General features: G+C 36.5%; 1 long non-coding RNA gene and 1 pseudogene across 1 annotated transcript; one reads left to right on the top strand and one right to left on the bottom strand.

The window, feature by feature from the left end:
- Positions 1-1,929: 1,929 nt before the first annotated feature.
- LOC119871875 lies at positions 1,930-22,120 on the bottom strand. Its single transcript, XR_005359676.1, has 4 exons — positions 22,070-22,120; positions 21,374-21,774; positions 12,990-13,049; positions 1,930-2,104 (listed from the first exon to the last, which is right to left on the bottom strand). It is a non-coding gene; the product is annotated as an uncharacterized LOC119871875 (long non-coding RNA).
- On the top strand, positions 19,481-20,096 carry LOC100684522 (annotated as a pseudogene).

Genomic DNA, 22,120 nt, shown 5'->3' with positions numbered 1-22,120 from the left:
ATTCACAGGTTTGGGTGGGCATATCTTTTGGGGTGGAGATGGGGTGGCCACCATTCTACTCACTACAACACTTACACTAAATTCTTTTTTAATGTAAATTTAAATACTGAAAAATCCCACAAGAAAAAAAAAATAATTGGTATTATAAGTCTGAAATTCTCTAGCTCCTAACCCTTTTTTTCTCACTGAAACAATCGTTTTGTAATGAAAGCTTCATTATAAATGAACAAATAAATTCATATAAAATTTTTTTAAATCCAAGCTTTCTTAGGATTGTAATTGATTGTATAAATGAGTTAACTTTTGTAAAGCACTCAAAATACCTCACACAAAATGCATTATATGAGTTAGATAAATAATAAAATTAATGTATGTTATCAAAGAGCAGAAGACTGTACTATTGTCCTATTTTTCAGATGAATGAGCTAAGGTTCAGTTTCTAGCCCAAATAGTGAGAGGTCATATTGTCTGACTCCAAAGCCTATGTTCTTCCACTGCACCAGGGTGTCCTCAGTCAAACTGGGGGAAAGCAGGCTGAATATTACCATGATTTTGCTCACAATGACCCTGAACCTTGGTCAGGGTTGATCCACCGGAGAAGGGAAGTTGTGGTACCAGAGAATATTCTGGGGCCAAGTCAGAGGTTAGTTACCAACAAAATGGTCTGAAATTTGCTAAGGCAGAAGAAACATGAAAGTCTGTGAGAAAATATAAGTAAATTGAGGACTGATGGAATAAAAAAGGGATTATACGCAAAACAGAGAAACTAACTGGCAGTTTTTGGGAAATGGAATTAGATGAAAATAGGGTATGTAGTGAGTCGTTGTGAGGAGAGGTAAATGCTTCATGTCACCCAGTAGCTGAGTTCTTCAAGGGCCAGCCCTCCCTGCAAGACATACATGATAACATATTCTTCATAAAGGCTGAGTAAAGGGACACCCCAACCATGGCTGAGGTACAGCAGAGGTGTTATTTCTCATAACCCCCATAGCCCAGCACGGAAGAACAAGAGAACAGGAGAGAAGGAAATCAGGTATGTTTCAGAAAGAAATGCAGGGAGCTGGGTGGGGGATGGGTATTAAAGAGGGCATTTGTTACGATGAGCACTGAGTGTTGTATATATATGATGAAACTGAATTCTACTCCAGAAGCCAATATTGCACTGTATGTTAAATAACTTAAAAAAAAAAAAAGGAAAGAAAAAGAAATGCAAAATGTAGGCCCCTGAATCATGTGCCATTTAGGTGAAATAAGGTTATCAGTGCTTGTTGTTTATAAAGATGTACACTGACAAAACATGAGAGACTCCTAACTTTGGGAAAGGAACAAGGGGTAGTGGAAGGGGAGGTGGACAGGGGTATGGGGTGACTGGGTGACGGGCACTGAGAGGGACACTTGACAGGATGAGCACTGGGTGTTATATTATATGTTGGCAAATCGAACTCCAATAAAAAATACATATAAGAAAGAAAGAAAGAAGAAAGAAGAAAGAAAAGAAAGAGAGAAAGAAAGAAAAGAAAGAAAGAGAAAGAAAGAAAGAAAGAAAGAAAGAAAGAAAGAAAGAAAGAAAGAAAGAAAGAAAGATGTACCCTCTTCTACTTTTCTAAATTTTCAGGGAAAACATATTCTCATTTTGTAGTAGAAAAACAAACAAAAACTACTTTAAAGGCCTCCTCTACTAAAAAATAAACATTCTTTGTAGACCACACGCTCTGATGGGAATTCAAACTGTATCCGCTGAGAACTAACAGAGGTCAAAGAGAGAATGGACAAAACATGTAGAAGCATCAGGATAAATAATAATAGTAATAAAGAGTGCATGGCATTCTTTATGTGCAACTATATCTGTTATTGCAAGAGCTTTCATTAGGAGAAGGAGAATATTAAATGGAATGATGAAGGAGATGAACAGTTAAATGAATACTCTGAATCAGTATTTATTGGAGAAGACAATGGGGAAATTCCTGTTCCAAGGACACATTTTATGGCAAAGCAGAGAATGGCCCTGACAGAGATTCTTCAGTCTCTGAGGAGAAGGTATGGAGCAACTTGAGGAACTCTGTGCAGTAAATCACCAGGACCAGATGGTATTCATCCATGGGTTCTGAATGAGATAAAGTGGGAAATCATGAGTTCAGTGACAAGGATATATAATAGATACTTAAAAACAGCCAATATCCCTGAAGATTGTGAAGTCATTAATATGGTATCACATATGTGTGGTGTGGTGTGGAGTGAGTGTGTGTGTGTGTGTGTGTGTGTGTGTGTGTGCGTGTGTGTGAGAGAGAGAGAGAGAGAGAGAGAGCTTCTTGCATGTTCTGGGCCTCTGAGGGGTGGGAGGGATGAAGGAGGTTTTCTTTTTTTTTAAGAGCGAAGAAAGATTTCTTGAAAAAACAAAGGATAGAGGAGTTTTAGTTTGTGAAAAGAATATCAAAAGACAAGAGACTAAATTTTAAAGACACTTAATAACATTTAAGCAGTTAAGTGGTTATTTTCCAGGTACTCTGGGAGATGCTAGGGATAGAAAGATTAATGAACATGCCTTCCATCTAAAAAGAAGGCTTATAGCCTTGTAACTTCAGCTATATTCATGGTCCTGCTATTGGCTTTGGAAGGCATCTAGCAGGCAATGTAGCATCTTTAAGCACTACCAGAGGACACAAGCAATATCTGGTGATTCTTTTCTTCCTTACAAAATTGTAGGTTTGGGTTGTTTGGTAAAATCTGGAGGCCTAAAATGCACGTATTGACTTTTGCTTCTCTCTCATAGGATCCAATCTCTGAGGTACTCAGAGGTAGCTAAAATGTATGGAGCACCAGGATCTTGCTCAGTTCTTTACCTATTACCTCATTCTCATTTAATTATCATAACTGTTAAGATGTGATAGACCTAAAATCTTAATCTTTGCAGTCTAATTCCAAAGTTCAAGCTTTTAGCCATTACTCTCTACTGTCTCTCTATGTGTATGTTTTATTTATAAAGGGAGTTGAAATTTTCACAAAACAACTCTTGCCCTTGTTACATACAATTCTCTTCTCTTTCATTGAAAGAATGATGGTCCCAAATGCCCAAACTAATTTCATAGTCCACCAATGGCTCACAGTCACAGTTTGTTTAGATAAATAGGAGTAAATCAGTAAATAGCCATATTCTCTTTGACTCTGAGGAATTCTAAAGCTAAATGAAAGCTCTACTATTAAAATCTCAATACATTAAAAAGGGTAAATCAGACGACTTTTAAATTGTCTTGTACCATTGCAAGATGCTTTTAACACAGGGGGAAGGCCCATTTCTTCCACTCCTTCTCTTACGTTTTTTTCTCTAAATACAATGTTGAATCAAATCTTCCAGCTGCTCTCATTGGGTAGAGCCCCAAGAGTATTACTTACACTGCTCTGAAATCCGACCACCTGAAACATCTACCCACTGATTCTAGTTTTACCCCTTGGAGACACACAGAATATTCAAGTAATTCTTCTGCCCAACACCCTTCAAATATTTGGAATGCATTCATGTCCCTCCTAAGTGTTTTCCTCCTTAGAATAAACATTTCTAGGGCAGTCTGGGTGGCTCAGCAGTTTAGCGCCGCCTTCAGTCCAGGGCAGGATCCTGGAGACCCGGGATCGAGTCCCAAGTCTGGCTCCCTGCGTGGAGCCGGCTTCTCCTTCTGCCTGGGTCTCTGTCTCTCTCTCTCTCAGTGTGTGTCTCATGAATAAATAAATAAAATCTTAAAAAATAATAATAAACATTTCTAGATCCTTCAACCATGTACAAATGAAGACATAAAATCCAACCCAAACTGGTGTAAGCAAAAGGAGGCTTCATTCGCTCATACACTAGAAAAGGCCAAGGATGTGACGCCTGGGTGGCTCAGTGGTTGAGCATCTGCCTTTGGCCCAGGGTGTGATCCCAGAATCCAGTATTTAGTCCCACATCAGTCTCCTTGCAGGAAGCCTGCTTCTCCCTCTCCCTCTCCCTCTACCTATGTCTCTGCCTCTCTCTCTCTCTCTCTCTCACTGTGTCTCTCATGAATAAATAAAAATTGAAAAAAAAGAAAAAAGAAAAGGCCAAGGATTGTTCTAGCTTCTGGCATGGCTTGATCTGGGGCGAAAGTAATATCACCAGGATAGACTTTCCATTTCTCTCAGTACTGCCCTCCTCCATAGTGGTTCCAGTCCTCCTTATAATATGGCTGAACAGCCCCAGACTTTGTATCTTCTCATGCATAAAGTCCAGCAGGAAAATGTGAATTTCTTTCCAGAAAATTCAGCAAAACTTCTCTTCCATCCCATTGGCTCTGATTAGACCAGTGCTCAATCTTCCAACTATTACTATGGCAAATGGTATTAAATACTTTGATTAGCAGAGCTTAAGTCACATGTCTATCTCTGAAAACATATAGACTAGAGAGGTCGTCTTCAACAGAGAGATTTTAGGGATGGAATATTTATTCAGTAAAGGTTGCATAATAAAAAGACAATAGCTGTCCATTAGATACTGTTACTCATATTTCATAGTTCCAAACCAATTCATCAAAGTGGCCTACCACAATAAAACATATCACTAAATCCTTGGAACTTTTCACATGTTGTGGGAAGAGGGATTGGGGCTGGGCCAGAATGCCAGGGTTATGTCTGCCATAAACCAAGAGGATGCCCCAATGGCATAGTAACTCCTACTTATTCCTCAACTGTAACCTCCTCTGTGTAGTTCTTCCTGTATCCTTCAAGCAGTTGCTCCCTTCAAGAGCTCTTATTAGTACTTCTACTATATTGTAGTTATTCATGTCTCAGGCTTATGTTCTTCCTGACAGTGGGTTCCTTGAAGATGGGGATTTTAAAATACATTTCTGTATCCCTCACACCGAGAAAACACCTCACACGCTTTAAAAAGAGGCCTACAATGCCTGCTATTTGAATAAATTATTCTGAGATCGGGGAAGAAGACACCCCATAGCAACTCTGAAAGTGTGAAATCAACAGTGCATCTTTCTCTCTCTTTTTTTTTTTAAGATTTTATTTATTTATTCATTTTTAAAAAGATTTTATTTATTTATTCATTTATTATTATTTATCCAATATTTATTCATTTATTTATTTATTTATTTCATTTTATTTATTCATATTCATTTATTCATTATTTATTTATTTATTCATTATTACTTATTTATTTTATTTATTTATTCAGAGAGAGAGAGGCAGAGACCCAGGCAGAGGAGAAGCAGGCTCCATGCAGGAGGCCTGACATGGGGCTCGATCCCGGGACCCCAGAATCACACCCTGGGCCCAAGGCAGGGGCTAAACCGCTGAGCCACCCAGGCGTCCCAACATCTGCATCTTTCTCTCTATCTGTGTGGGTTTCAGCATCCATATCCATAAAATCACTGGGGAAGAAAAGTTTCAAATTCCCTGACATACTGGGGCAGGGGTGGTAACAAAGCAAAACTGAGCATTAAGCATAGATGGTCCAGAAGGTGGGGAATTAATTATCAAATAGACAAGGAGTTGTAGACAGAGATTACAGATTTAGGCAGGTAAGTTAAAAAAAAAGTCACAAATGTTAGAAATTTCTGTCAGTGAGAACTCAATTGCTTATAGAGTTGGTAGGAAATGAGCTAAGGACTGATTCTGTTTACTCTGCTCCTTTTTAAACTGTCATGCATGCCAAGAAAGGGAAGAAGGGTAGGGATGAGTCTGGAGAAAACTGACCTTCACTAGTGTAAGAGCTGATTTCCAATCCTCAGCTGAGGTGGGAAGAAGAGACTCAACAATAGGTATTTATCAAGCACCCTGTGCTAAATATAAGGGCTACAATGATGAATAAACTAGACCCCCATCACTGGACTCACATGCTATTGCCCAGAGCTAACGAGAATTACTTTACCCAGTCTCATTTATGTAAGACTGAGGCAATACTTACAAAATACCTTAAGCTCCTCATATAAAATAAGTCATATAAATGACTTAACTGAGGAAATCATTGGGTATATTAATCTTTCAAGGGGCCAATGTTATGCCAGCAGGATGCAGATGATATCGATGTTATTCCTTTGCCTCAACTAAGGTGACAAGTCAGAGAAGAAAACATGAAAACAGAAGCTAACCTTAAACCAAGTCCCATGCCCACAGCAATGTTACTATATGCCCACGGGTTACCTGCACGTAGAAATGAAATCAGAGCCATGCCCCTTGCCGATATTGTTGCAGGGATATAAGATAGCAAAGAATGAGATTGATGCTTTTCTTTCTGCCTCTTAAAGACAATCATTATTCCTCAGATGACAATTTGTAAGCTCAACCTAATTATGACCAAACTGATTAAAAGACGTATAACATAAGGATTAGCATTAAGGTAAATGCTGCTTAACTTAGCCACCAAGGACACAGAAAGAATAGTTATGTTGTTCAAGAAGTTGTTTGGAATATAAGAGTGATTTCTGCCAGTAAAATCTAGCCTTAGTAAATTATTTAGCACCATCTTTTTCTTATTTGAACTCCCAAACTGGAAACTTCCTAGGATCAAATATTCCAAAGACATGGCTCCTATGTTTATGAGGAAGGCAACTGCCACTAGACATCAGAGATAATTCTGGGCTCCAGGAAGCTGCCTGTATTCTCTTAGCCTCAGATGTCCTATCCACAAAATAGGGATGATACCTTACAGGGGTTAGGGTGAGCAATAACAGAGCAACCACACCTAAAATATCTAGTACAGTATTTGGGAACTAAAAGGTTTTCAATCAATGTTTGCTCCTCTCTCTCCGTCCCTTGTCTTCTAGGACTTTATAAAAGCTTCACTTTTTTAGCCACTAACAGTTTAAGGTAAGTAACTTAAGTATTCATTCTTTTCAGAAAAAGGAAATTTTCTTTTTTTGTTGTGTCATGACTTATAAGTACCTTTACCAAAAGGTCTAAAAAAATGAAAAGCAAGGTCAACATTTGTCCCCACAAATATTCCCCATGTTAAAAAGTCATTGTTTTATAGCAGATCCATGAGGAGTCAAAGAGGAAGATGGAGGAGACAAAAATTTGGCGTATGTACTATGTGATAGATAATCTGCATATTATATACATTACCTCATTTAATAAATACAGCAGCATCTTGGTATCTCTATGACATCAAATCTCAGTTCTGATCAAGGGCTACTATGATGAATAAACTAGCCCCCCATCACTGGACTCACATGCTATTGCCCAGAGCTACGAGATTTACTTTACCCAGTCTCATTTCTGTTGTGTGACCTTGGGCAAGTTACTTGACTTTTCTGTGCCTTAGTTTCAACTATTAGGAAAATAATAGCACTGAACTCACAAGGCAAAAGATGAGTTCATACATGTAAAACTCTTAGAACAGTGCCTGGCACATAGTAAGTATTCAACAATGTTAATAGCTGTCAACAACTACAGTAAGAATAAGAGTAACAATAATAATATTTAAAAGCCCTTAATATTAAAGGTGGCACATAACAGATGCTCAATAAATGCTTCCTGTTATTACTTAGATAATAAAAGTAAAATATGATTTTAAAAAGTATTCTCTTTCATCAAGTTTATTTCATATAGGAGCTGCCTCTATGTCAAGCAGAAATATACGAACATCCACTCTGACTTTATTTTATAGATTATTGAATCAGAAGATAACAAATCTCTTGCTTCCTTTATACTAAATCTCTTTCAGAGCTTCAATAGTGAATTGGACAAATGTTCTGATATCAGGCCATTAGGCAGAATTTCCAAGTATAGCAATTCCTCACTTCTTTCTTTGCCCTTATCCCCATAAACTGTCATAAAATACTAAGTCAATGCCTAACTGCCTCCAAGCAGGGATTGGGGGACAGGGTTGTCTTCTCTTTATTTCTGACAACCCCAATCCTCTCTGTTTCTTTCCTATCTGTTCAGTTCTTTGCCTATTACTCCTTCCAGTATACATTAAGATTCAGCAAAACAACTTATAAAGCTCCCCCTTCACCATGCCTTCTCTCAGGTTCACTAACATTGCTTTGGCTTCTCTCTGTACCTGACCTGATCCATCCTAGCCCATAGGAGACATTCAGTACGTGTTTGCTGGTTGAACAAAGGACTTTAAACTGCAAAATAATCTACATGCCAAGGAAACCAAATGCTGTTCAGACTTGGGCTCACTGCAATTATGTACTCTTTCATCATTTCTGCTTGTAGCCTCAATTAGAGAAGCAGCAGCATGTCTCTTAGACAATTTTAAAATATATGACAAATAGTTCCAGGTTACCATGTAAATAGATACAAAAGATACAATAGATCTGCCATGAACAGATCTCCTGGCACTGATCATTAGAGAGGAATAGCATTATCTGGATATTAGAATAACACTGAACAGTGAGGCTTGATGCAAAATGGGCTTTTACACCAAAGCGCTTACCTTTCCAGATGCCGTGAGGAATACAAAATATATGTTAGATCTTTCTTTTGTCCTCAGTGGGCTTATAATGCAGTTGTGTAAAAAAAAATATATGAGAGGGTTCAGAATATTTCAAGCTAAATTGCTGCTATTGAGAAAGCCCTCTGTTTCTGAGAAATGAATAATTAGTTTGAGCTAGAATTAAAAAGTACATAATAAAAAGTTGGAGTTCTCAAAGTACAAAAATACTGTAAAATTCTCTTTAACTAGGATAATAACTTTCCCCCCAAATTTATAATTTTATACATATTTCATGTGGGCTGTGGGATAATTTAGCTATGCTATATCCTATATTCTTATGAATACTATTAAAAAATACATATTCACATGAGTTACAAAGCTGTAATTCAAAATTTCAACACCTATAGCTTTAAAAAAATGATAGAATTTTAGAGCTGATTCTAATCATTTTTGAACTCAGAGCCAGATTTCTTGATTTCCTTTTCCAGAAAGTTAAGAAAAACCTAAAACATTAAAAATATGATTAATGTTTTAGTTCTTCATTCACCTAGTTTGTGGATTATCCAGCTTCCTTCCTTCCTAATGGAGAGTTACCAGACTTCTGGTCTTAACATGTAAAGCACCTAGAAGAGCTTCTTGCATGTAGTTAAGTGCTCAGTAGCTATTGCTGCTGCTACTGCTATTGTTATTACTTTTACTACTACACTGCGGCTTCCACTGTTGCTATTACTGTTACTACTATTAGTATGGCTGCTACTATTTGTTCATTGTTGACTAGCCCCCCTGACCTCATAGTGGACTGGCAGCATAAATTAAAGGACATGAGAGGCACCTGGGTGACTCAGTAAGTTGAGCATCTGGCCCTTGATTTCAGCTCAGGTCATCATTTTGGGGTCATGGGATCAATCCCTGCATCTAGCTCCTTGCTCAGTGGGGAGTCTGATTAGGATTCTCTCTCCCCATCCCCCTTCTCCATGTTCCCACATGTGTGCACTCTCTCAAATAAATTAATTAACTAATTAATTAATTAAATCTTTTGAAAGAAAGGGTGAATGAAGGGACATGAAACTTACTCTAGACCAGGAGTTCTTTACTTAGAGTCCAAATACCCTCAAGTACCCTCTTTACTTAGAATTCAAATACCCTCAAATATGTGAATTTGGATGGTAAAAATTTACATATTCATTTTCACTAACCTCTAACTGAAATTTAGCATTTCTTTCCACTATAAATGTAGACAACAAGCCGTAATAATATTAACAGTACCTGTGCTTTTGTCACCAGTAGAAATTGCAGGTGTTTTTATATCACTTTACAGTGATATATCAATTGTAGAAATATTGTTTATGTTCATCAATACTTCTCACCACTAGTGCTTATTATTTAACTCATTAATAAAAAAGCATATGAGGTGCCTGGGTTGGTTAAGTGTCCCACTCTTCGGCTCAGGTTATGATCTCAGGGTCATGAGATCAAACACCTAGTCGGACTCCCTACTCAACAGAAAGTCTGCTTCTCTCTCCTCCTCTCTCTTGCTCTCACTCTGTCCCTGCCCCTCCCCTACTGTGCTCTCTTTCTCTCTCTAAAATAAATAAATCTTTTTAAAAATAAATAAAATGTAAAAGCATATATATATTGCTGCATCATAATTCGGGTTTTCAAATATTTTGGAATTGCATATATAATATATAATTGACTTTATTTGTAATCTTATGCATTTTGTTTTGTTCATATAAAAACATAATGCTGAGAAAGATTCAGTAGGCATCATCAGACACCTAAAGAGGTCCATAGCTCAGAAAAGGCTAGGAACTTCTGCCCTAGCCATTCACTTACAAAGCTTTTATTCATGCTCTCCCATCTGCCTCAAACACCCTTCCATTTGCCTACTGATTGATCCCTCAGCCGAAATTTGCCCTCAGTGAAACCTTCCTCTCTCCACCACTGAAAACAAATTATTGCACTTAATTGCTAAATTTGTACCTCTCTTTTACTAGCTATATGATCTTGGACAAGTAATTAAACTTTCTCAAACTCATTTTCCTCACTTGTAAAACAGTAGTAGTACATGTAATTGGAATTCCAATTACTTGGAAATAATAGTAGTGTATGTAATACTAAGAATGGCTGTGAAGATTAAGCAAGATTATGCATATTAAATGCTTTGTGTAACGTCTAGAGTAACAATTCTCATACTTTTTGGTTTCGGGACCCTTTGGTTTTGATTTAAGAATATAAAGAAAATTTGGCCTCACACAATCATCTAATTCAAGAAGAGAGGAGTATTTTAATATTCTTTTCCAATACCTGTGGGTATTTTTCTCAGATACTCTCCCAATATGACAAGTAGTAGTTAGGTTAGTTGAGATATGGAATCTGAAATGATATCAATAAACTTTTATACACTGTTGCATTAAAATACGCTGCTCTATCTTGCACACTGAATGGATCTTTTATTCACATATGATTTTATAATATCAGGCACTGGTCATTTGCAAAGCATTGGTTCACTGAATTATGCAGATCTTCAAAACATTGATACATTTCACTACACAATAAGAAAAAAAATCACATTCGTTAATAGCACTAAAATCTCACTGGAAAAGTCTTTTGATTTTAGGAAGCTGACAAGTTCACAATGCTGAACACAAATCTTCCAAAATTCTAATTTTCACATGAAAGTTCAAATTTTATCATTCGCAACAAATACTGTCAGTTGTTTTTCCTTGAAGTGACAGGCTCACTTCATTCATTTTTGAAAAAACGTCTGCCAAATACCCATGTCTGAATAAATTTTGTTTGCCTGTCAGTTATTCTTTCAAGTAAAAATGGTGTTCCATGAAAAAAAAGGTGGCTATTCTCTTACACAAGTATTTTTCCTCAGCCATCATGCAATGCTGTGTATCAAAAGTGCTTTAAATGTATTTTCCACTATGTCACATAGAGTACTGAGTAGGTATGTATCAAAGGTCTAGATTTAATAAAATTAATAATTTTTTATTGCTTCATCTAGACATTCTTAAGTGAAATTGGCATTGTTTTTCCATAGAAATAATGAACATAATAATACGTCAGTGGAACATTTTGGTGCCACTAATTTGATTCATATTGAGGCACCAACAGTTTTACCCATCATTGCTTTCACACCATTAGTGCAAATGCCAACACAGTAAAAAAAAAAAAAAAACAATAATAATAATAATAATAATAATAATAATAATAATAATGCCTTAGTATTATTATGAAAATTGTTTTGACCCTGTATACCTACTGAAAAAAGTCTCAGGAATCCCAAGGAACTATCAGCCACACTTTGAGAGCTGCTTAACTACATCACAGTATGTGCTTTATAAATGTTAATTATTGTTATCACTAGCTATAAAGACTGTTTTTTCTAATTAAAACTTTGGAATATAATATTTCACATGGTCTACATGTGAAGAATTAGAGAAATGGAGACTGTCCCCCTCCCCCCCATATCATTTTTGTTCTTTTTTCATTTTGTCTTATACTATAATTATATCCACCATCCAGACATTAAGGCCCCCAGGACAACAATAAGACTTTACTTAGGCCTGCTACTCAGCATTACCCACTACCAGCTTTACACAGAACGAGTGCTTAGTAAAATACCTGTTCAATAAATGAACAAATGAACAAATGCAAATCAATCCATTCTAGACTTCCTAGTAACTGGTGGAAGGAGAGAGGTTAAAGTGGTAGATAGTTTATTTTTGTTTGTTTGCTTTTAAGATAGACATTTCAACTATTAGCAAATCAAATTTGTGGGGCAGCCCAGCTCAGCGGTTTAGTGCTGCCTTCAGCGCAGGGCGTGATCCTGGGAGCCTGCTTCTCCCTCTCCCTTGTGTCTGCCTCTCTCTCACTCCTTTCTGTGTATTCTTATGAATAAATAAATAAATAATCTTAAAAAAAAAAGAAAATCAAATTTGTATCATAATCAACCAAGGTTACACTTTATAAATAACATTATACTTAAAACTTTTTTTAAGGAGGCTCCACGCCCAGTGTGGGGCTTAAATTCATGACCCTGAGATCAAGAGTCACATGCTTTACCAACTAAGCTAGCCAGGTGCCCCATATGTCTATAACACTAAGTGAACATTAACTTTTTTCCTTATTAAAAAGATAACACATGTTAATTACAGGAAATACAGACCAAAAAAAGAAAGAGAAGAAATTAGTAGGAATTCTATCATCTAGAAATAAATTTTTAAAAAATTTTGGGATCTTGTTTTTTTTTTTCTATGCAGGTACATAATTTTTTACCTCCTGTTTTGTTACCTCCTTTTTCATCTAACGCTATATAATGACTGTCCTCCTATATTACCATATATCCTTCTCTAACATAATTTTCAAATAATATCATATATTAAATAATATCAAATAATTTCCAAATAATATTACATATTATTTGGATGTGCTTCAGAAATAATTGGTTAAGCAGAGTTTTGTTTTGATTTTTTTCCATGTTATTTCTGTCCCATCTCATCATTAGCCAGAGAAACTAGAATCAGCAGTAACATAGAATGAAACAATAAGTAAACTCAAAGTATCCACCGAGCATTTTTACCTTTCTGTCATTGTCACAAGCACCATGGCAATGAATAACACACCTACAGCAGAAATAGTCCTGAAAACAGGAAAGAAATAAAAATTTAGAACACCCACAAGTAAGACATTTTAAGATGTATCTAGAGAGAAATACACCTGGATCATGTAGCCAAGAAGACAGAATTACCCTCTTGGGAAGCCACACTGAAAAAATGCTCAATGATGGGATGTGTGGTAAACTGTTCAGCTTGTCCATTGGTAAGTCAACCCAGAAGCTGCATGAAATGAATGGGCAGAAATATAAAGACTAAAATAAGTAGGAGTTGAAATAAGAAGAACTCTATTACTGCATTGGTAAAAGGGACATTTACGTAGAAGTCAAGGGTACTCTATTCTAGATTCTGTTTCAGTGTTTTGAAAAATATATTATCAATCTTGAATTTTCTCCTTAACTTCAGAGATAGCTAGTATAGTCAATTGAATATAAAAGAAACTTCAAACTAAGAATACTACCAAAGAGAGAAAGTCAACAAGCAACACAGTGAGATTGTAAATAAGCAGGAGAAAAAATGGAACTGAAAAAACAATGGAACTGGATATCCTCAAAGAAAACTATATCAATATATATTATAAAATAAACCATATTTCATATATTATCATTATTTTATATATTAAAAATATAGTTTATTTATACATTAAGAAAACTATATCTAGATTTTTTTTATCTGTGGAGAAATGGAAACCTAATTATTTGTAATAAATTATTTAGACAGATATTTAGTTCTAAGCCCTGCCTTCTGGGAGTTATCAATTTTAAAGAACTTTTGTGCGATTCAAAATTAAATTTTTATAAATTATTGGAAATGATAATATAATAACACTTTCTATATACATGTATATATTTTCTGTGACTGATTTCTATTAAATGAAGTGAACTGCTTCATGGTAAAGACTTTAGTACCCAGATCCTTTAAGTGACTAAGGAACACTATGGATAATGATCTTAAGCCCTATCTCCACCCCTCATAATTTATTTGAATACTTCAACTGTGTCCCTCAATTTTTTATAATGCAATAAAATCAGTATCTAGATGGTTTTTAAATGCATTCTTTGAAAATTGTTTTATGTAAAATAAATTTGTTGAATAACTTAAAAATATATATAACTGTATTCTCTCTGATAATCTATGTAATAAATCAGAAGTCTGGGAGCAGTTAGTACTTTCTAATTTTTAGTAAGGTTGAGGAGGTCATTTTTTAAAAATTTTTATTTATTTATGATAGTCACACACACACACACAGAGAGAGAGAGAGAGAGAGAGGGGCAGAGACACAGGCAGAGGGAGAAGCAGGCTCCATGCACCGGGAGCCCGACGTGGGATTCGATCCCGGGTCTCCGGGATCGCGCCCTGGGCCAAAGGCAGGCGCCAAACCGCTGCATCACCCAGGGATCCCGAGGAGGTCATTTCTTTACTCAATATGGTTCAGTGCCTTAACTAAGATTCAGAGTTCCATGTTCTATTTTCTCAGCTCTTTTCGTAAAGTATTGAAAAAATTCCAACCCTCTCAAACTAGCATTTACTTCCTTAATTTACACTTAACACTCCTCCATTCCATTATTCCTCCAAGATCATTCATCCAACTAAATCTGTCCAATCTATCTAAGACAGCATCTTTACAAATCCTTGAACACACCTTCCTAAATTCTGTCTCCAAGTACTTGCCATATAACTCCTCCAATGTTTGCCCCTTTCTACCATTAGTTCCTCCTACCCAAATCAAAATGGACCTGCCTCCTTCGCCAATGTTGCCTAAATAATCCCACTCGTTTTGATCATTCATGCATTAGTTATTTTAAAGAACATAGCTCATTCATATCACCACTGACATATTGCTCTCAAGTTGTTTTCCTGAGGCTATCTTTATTCCTTGACTATAAGTTTCTTGAAGGTAAACACTATGGCTTCTAATTTTTTTGTTTCAAGAAAATGGAAGATAGGAAGAAGAAATAATAAAAAGAAGGAAGAAGAAAGAAAAAGGGGAATAAAAGGGGAAATGGAGAAGAAACAAAAACAAGAAGAAAAGCAGAAGATAAATCTCAAAAAAAAAAAGAAGATAAATCTCTGAGAGTCTATTTTCTGATATGGACAATGAAAATAATGACATGGAGTTGCCATCCCTGTTCCATGCTCTATTTTTTTTCTAATTTTATATTTCTAATTTTAAATCTAATGAACATTCTGTTTAAAACTGCAACCCTCATCTCCTCCCTTACACTCCTTTACTTCGTCTTTTTTTATATACTTATTTTTTTTAAGTTAACCTCTTTTTAAAAAGATTTTATTTTTAAGTAATCTCTATACCCTACATGGGGCTCAAACTCACAATCCCAAGATCAAGAGTCACATGTTCCCCTGACTGAGCCAGCCAGGCACCCTCTCTTTTTTATATACTTATTACCTTTAACATACTAAATAATTTACTTACTAATTATGTATGTTTTATTATTGTCTCTTCAACCCTACTCAACTCCAAGTAAGCTCTATGATGGAAGAAATCTTTCTCTATTTTGTTCCCTAATTTAACTCCAGCCCTTGAAGCAGTATCTGACACAGAGTAGATAGATAGTAAGCTCACTGAATGAATAAAGCTTTCTGCAAATGTCATAAATAAGCTCTGGAATTTTCACAAATACCCACAACAGAGTCACAGTGATCAATGGAAAAGCTGCTCCCTTGTTAATGCTACATAGCAGCATTATCAACCACCCAAAAAATGGCGATTTAGATCCCAACTAGATTAAACACCATGAAAAACTGCCAGTATAAAGAATCAAGCAGAACTTTACAGAGGATATGGCAAGTCTGGACTTCACCACAGGCCCCCTGAGGGGCTAAGTGTTAACCAAATGAAATGGTGATAAGGACTGACAGGTGGCCAATCTGGCTCAGAGGCCTTAACTACTCCCTCCCCACTCACAGTGAAAGCCACAAAGTACCTATAAAAGGGGACTTGCTGTCTCAGGAAATCTCTCTAGGCAAGTCTCAAATTTCTACTCCAGTTGGCTGAGTTGGTGTAAGCTCTCTGCCTCCAACCCAGTTGTTATCCCCTGCCCTGTGTCTTCTGATGAAGCATCCAATCAGTAGGTCTTTTTGGTTTGCAAACTAATTGTCTTTGGATCTCCTATGGCTCCACCAGAGTCCCTTAGAGAGAAAGAGAGAAGTCTAAGACAGAAGTCTACATAGCTTTTAAAAGGTATGGCTTGGGGATCCCTGGGTAGCTCAGCGGTTTAGTGCCTGCCTTTGGCCCAGGGCATGATCCTGGGGGTCCTGGGATCAAGTCCCACATCAGGCTCCCTGAATGGAGCCTGCTTCACCCTCTGTGTCTCTGCTTCTCTCTCATGAATAAATAAATAAAATCTTTAAAAAATAAGTAAAACGCATGGCTTGCAGACTGCCACCTTCAGAAATGTTTGAAAAACAGTCTTGCCACAACCTCAGAAATTACTCTCAGAGTACCCAAAGCAGTACAGTCAGTAAAGATGGGTTTAAAACTACTTCTACCACCTACAGTCAACTGGTCTCAGAAAAGCTTGATTCTCTGAACCCAAGTTTCCTATTCAAAATAAGCAAACCCCCTTCACAAGGTTATTGTGCACACAGCCTCTTTCCCCTATCTCTAGAGGTAGACAAATTTAACTTGACCTTTAAATTTTGGCTCTGTGTCATATACACTAGCTCAGTCTCAAAAAGCTAACAATATTTAGATGATGTATTGACAAGTTCCAAAGGAAATATTTCCATTACACCTAGAAAAACCTGGGCTTTGGAGTCATATAGGCCTGAATCAGTTGGTGCAGCCAGTTTCCAGGCTTTTTTCATGACCTTGGTTAAGTTACTTCCCTTCATCTATAAAACAAGTATGCAATAAATATTCACAAACTTGTTGTAAGGATTAAAATAGATAATGTATGTAAAGTGCTTGACATAGCCTGATATACTTTTGGTACTTAAGAGCTAATAGCTATTATTATTAATATTAATATAGATATGGTCTAATATATTCTCTACTGAGATGGGTACTGGGATGAAAGAGACCTGGTCTATTTTCCTTGAATGCTAGATCTGGGTCTTTTCTTCTCCAGTAGTACAGTATATTTGTTGTATGAGTGAATGAATGAATGAACAAATGAAAGAACAACATAATGATAAAAAGAACACTACAACTGAAGTCAGGAGCCCTAGATGTTTCACTTATTTCCACCACTAATTAAATAATTGAAAACCTAGATAATAGATATTAGACTTTTTGGACTTCTAAGTTCAAGCTTTTGGCTTTGGCATTGTTTGATTCTGACAAATTGTTTTCCATTTATTTTTTTCAAGATTTCATTTATTTATTTGAGAGAGAGAGCATGAGTGGCAGAAAGGCAGCCAGAGAAGGAGAAGAAGCAGACTCCCCAGTGAGTGTGGAGCCTGACATGGGGCTCCATCCCATGACCCTAAGATCAGGACCTGAGCCAAAGTCAGATGCTTACCTGACTGAGCCACCTAGGTGCCCCAATTCTGACATTATCTGCAAAGGTACAAAATATACATGATAAAAGAAAAGGAAATTCTTAACCTATCACTGAGACCTGCTGCTATAGACTGAATTGTGTCCCTTGAAAATTCATATATTGAAGCCCTAAACCCCCAGTGTGACTATATGAAGAAACAGGGCTTTTATAAAAGTGATTAAAGTTAAATTAGATCATAAGGGTAGGCCCTAATCTAATAGTGTCCCTTTTAAGAAGAGACAGCACAGAGTTTGCTCTCTCTACCATGTGAGGATACAGGGAGAAGGTGGCCCATCGGTAAGCCAGGAAGAGAGCTCTCACCAGAAACTAAATTGGCCAGCACCTTGATCTGGACTCCCCAGTCTCCAGAAGTCTGAGAAAATAAAATTCTGTTCTTTAAGCCATGCAATTTATGCTATTTTGTTATGGCAGCCTGAGCTAAGACACCTGTTATATGCTGTATCTATTAGAAATATCCAACCCTTGGGGTGAATGGGTTGTTCAGTCAGTTAAACAGCTCCTTTTGTGCAGGTCATGATTGCAGGGTCTTGGAATTGAGCCCTGCATCCGGCTCACTGCTTCTTCTGCTTGTCCCTCCCCCTCTGCTCCTCACCCCCAACTGGTACACTCTCTTTTTTTCTCTCAAACAAATAAATAAAATCTCAAATTAAAAAAAAAAGAAATATCCAACCCTACATTCAGAGTTCTCTAAGAATATAATTTTTAATCTCCACACTGCTTTCGATTCCAAACTCATAAATTTGATATTCAGAGGCTCCTTAAATGGAATTGCTATATTACAACAGCAAATTGATAATCCTGATAAACTACTAATTGGATTGAATTTATAAACACTTTCATACTATGCTTCAGAATGTTAATTACCGGTTTGAAAAGCTCATATCCTTTACTCTCTTGTTTACTTGACATTTATTGAGCAAATTTCATGTTTGTTAATAAATTACTCAGTGCAAAATCCCTAAGATATTAAAGTAAATTTGTTCACCAATTTATCCTAACAAATCAACTCTGTCAACTCTAGAAAGAATGGGAAATTCCCCTTCATTTGGTGAAGAAAAACAATGCCTTTAACAAACTCTAAAACAGCTAGGGTTGCACATTGTTTCTTGGTGGAGAAGAAATTCCTAAATAAACAGGTCTTACCTGGGAAACATTTATAGATACTTATACATTGCTCAGTATGGTAGCTATTAGCCACATGTGGCTATAGAGCACTGGAAATATGGGTAGACAAAATTGAAATGTGCCATAAGTAAAATATCTCATTAATAAGATATTTATATTTATATTCATTACATATTAAAATAATACGATTTAGGATAAGATATTCATTTATATTCATTATATATTAAAATAATAAGATTTGGGATACATAATATAAATAATATATCATTAAAATTAATTTCACCTTTTATTTTTTAAATGTGGCTACTAGAAAATTTAAATTTATATATGCAGATGGCATTATATTTCTAGTGGACAGCACTGTTCTAATTAATTCCTTGTCACACTTGAAAGTACTTAATTAAAGCAAAGTATGAATCAAGGATTAAATACGGCCAACAGATATGTCTTATTTGGGCACACAATTAAACAATTTATTAATTTGCGATATCTAAACATTGACAGATTACAAGTCAAAATGATGCTTCCAGGGTACCTGAGTGGCACAAGTCAGTTAAGCAGCGGACTCTTGGTTTGGGCTCAGATTGTGATCTCAGGGTTATGAGATAGAGCCCCATGTCCTGAAGCCCCTGCACTCAGTGCAGAGTCTGCTCAAGACTCTTTCCCTCTCCCCCTACCTCTCCTGGCTCATGTTCTCCCTCCCTATAAAATAAATAAATAAATTGTGCAAAAAAATGCTTTAAAAAAACGCTGCTTTTGCCTTCTTTTAAAAAGTCAGAAGGGCCGGAGCCACCTCTGCCAGCAACATGTTCAAGGTAATTCAGAGGTCTGTGGGGTCAGCCAGCCTGAGTCTGCTCACCTTTAAAGTCTATGCGTCACCTAAAAGGGACTCACCTCACAAAACTTCTGTGAAGGTTAATGAGCTTTCACTCTACTCAGTTCCTGAGGGTCAATCTAAATATGTGGAGGAGCCAAGGACCCAGCTTGAAGAAAGCATTTCACATCTCCGACATTATTGCGAGCCATATACAAGTTGGTGTCAGGAAATGTACTCACAAACAAATGGGGGTTAGACAGCTATGAATATCTCCAAAATGCTCCTCCTGGATTTTTTCCAAGACTTGGTGTTATTGGTTTTGCTGGCATTGTTGGACTTCTTTTGGCTAGAGGGTCAAAAATAAAGAAGCTGGTGTATCCACCTGGGTTCATGGGACTAGCTGCCTCTCTTGATTATCCACAACAAGCCACTGTATTTGTCCAGGTCAGTGGGGAGAAATTATATGACTGGGGTTTACGAGGATACATAGTCGTAGAAGATTTGTGGAAGGAGAACTTTCAAAAGCCAGGAAATGTGAAGAATTCACCTGGAAATAAGTAGAATGCTCCATGCTCTGCCCATTTTAATCAGTTATAAGTAAACATTGGGAACTCCATGCATTTTCTACAGAAAAATGGCAGAGAAGTCAGTACTGAATGTAGTAAATTGGCTTCCTTCTTCAGGAAAAACTATACCAGGCTTCTTTGTTATCTTGGGTGATGCCATACTACCAGTGGACTAATCGGAAATCCTTTCACCTACAGATAATGTCCAGCATTCGAACTCCTGGTTCTCATGTTGCTATTTATGTACATAATTAAAATTCTTAATTAAAAAAAATAAAATAAAAAAATAAAAAGTCAGAAGATCCAGAAACATTAAACCTACATTCTAACATAGCAACGACTTGCAGAAATTGATTAGCAGCTTCCGTCTTTGACCAAAGCATGAGCTTTCTAGTTCATGTTAGTCCCTAATTGGTCTGTTCTACCTCCTTTGCCTGGTTTTCATAGGTATTTGAATTTTGATGTTTGCCTATTGAGAAAAGTTCAAATGTGGAATGGAGTGGAAGAGAAACCATATGCTCTGGATTTTGGTCAACAAATCCCAGTTTAAATTCCAGTTACCCATCTAAATGGCCATAGGACTTTGAATAAGTTATAAGTTTCTCTGAACCTCTGATTTCCTCAAGAAAATGGAAATAATAACTATATTTCAGAAATTTGTAATAATTAAAGTAAAACATATTCAGTAGTTGCATCATAAAAATTGTGTAATGAATTATGTTATTACTTCTCTCCTTTAGCTGACTCAATATTTATTTGGGAATTGGGGGTATTGATAAGAAAGGTGTAACTAGGTCCTTAGTAGTTTCCATAGTGCTAAAAACACAAAGTACAAATGCTCTTTCCCTGAACGCAAAGATCTTGGGAAAGAGATCTTTCAACATTTTTCCTAGAGACTACCTGATAGTTAAAAGCAGTTTTTTAAATAAAGTTCCATTTGTATTTGTCAACTAGAAATCAAGACCTCAGGGTTTTTTGAAGTAAACTTTACCCCCTGTGTGGCGCTTGGACTTACAACCCCCAACATCAAGAGTCTCATGCTCTCTGGACTGAGCCAGCCTGGTACCCCAAGACTTCAGATATTTAAAATCTGTGCAAGCTTTCAAAACACTGAAGCCCAAACAATGGCAGACTTTTATTTCAACCGGTGCCATGTTACAGCTTTATTTACAATCCCAGCAGTTCATGTAAATTGCAGAAGCCAAACTTTTCACACCTATAGATACTATGATTTAGTACAACCAAGAGTTAAGGATTAAAGACAGTATGAAAAGGATGCAAAAACTGAGAGCACAAAGATCAATGGAAAAAGTTACCTATATTCAGAAGCCAGGATACAAACCAGAGTGATTTGTTCTGTAGACTTGCCTCTCTTGGCATAAAATTTGTATCTCATTGAACACCTTGTTCAATAATAGCCACCGACTAGATTCAAATGCCTGCCCCTCACAGTTCTTAGGTAATGATTCATATACTCTCCTAGTTTTTTGACTGCCTGAAATTACTTGTGACAAATTATTCTTCAGTGTATTGTCTGCATTACTTTTTCAAATGTTTCTATGGTTCATAGATAAGTTATCTGATGTATATTGTCCTGTCTCTCCAGTAGTAAATCAGGAATTGAAGAAAGGGCTCCTCCCAAAATTCTAGTGTAATCCACAAGTTATTCAAAGTTCTTCAAAGAAGAATTCCACAAGTTCTTCAAAGAAGAATTCTCCTAGAACACACACATAAATTCCATTTGAATACCACGGTTAGCTACAACAATAAACAAAGAGACTGGTAAAAATTAGAAAAAAGTATAAGTGAATAAATTGGGAAGAATTCTTCAGATTAATGGAAGAAACAAGTCCAAAGATTTGATGACAAATTTTTAAAAAGGAAAAACTTAATAATCTGGAGAAAAACAAATCAATAAATTAGAAAAAAATCTGTTTCAAATATGAGAAAGAAGAGCTATGTTTAAAATGTAATAAGGGGGCAGCCCAGGTGGCTCAGTGGTTTAGCATCACCTTCAGCCCAGGGCGTGATCCTGGGGAGCCGGGATCGAGTCCCACGTTGGG

The sequence above is a fragment of the Canis lupus genome, chromosome 5 (assembly GCF_011100685.1).
Source record: "Canis lupus familiaris isolate Mischka breed German Shepherd chromosome 5, alternate assembly UU_Cfam_GSD_1.0, whole genome shotgun sequence".
Classification (NCBI taxonomy): domain Eukaryota; kingdom Metazoa; phylum Chordata; class Mammalia; order Carnivora; family Canidae; genus Canis; species Canis lupus.
This window is presented reverse-complemented; position numbering and strand designations above follow the sequence as displayed.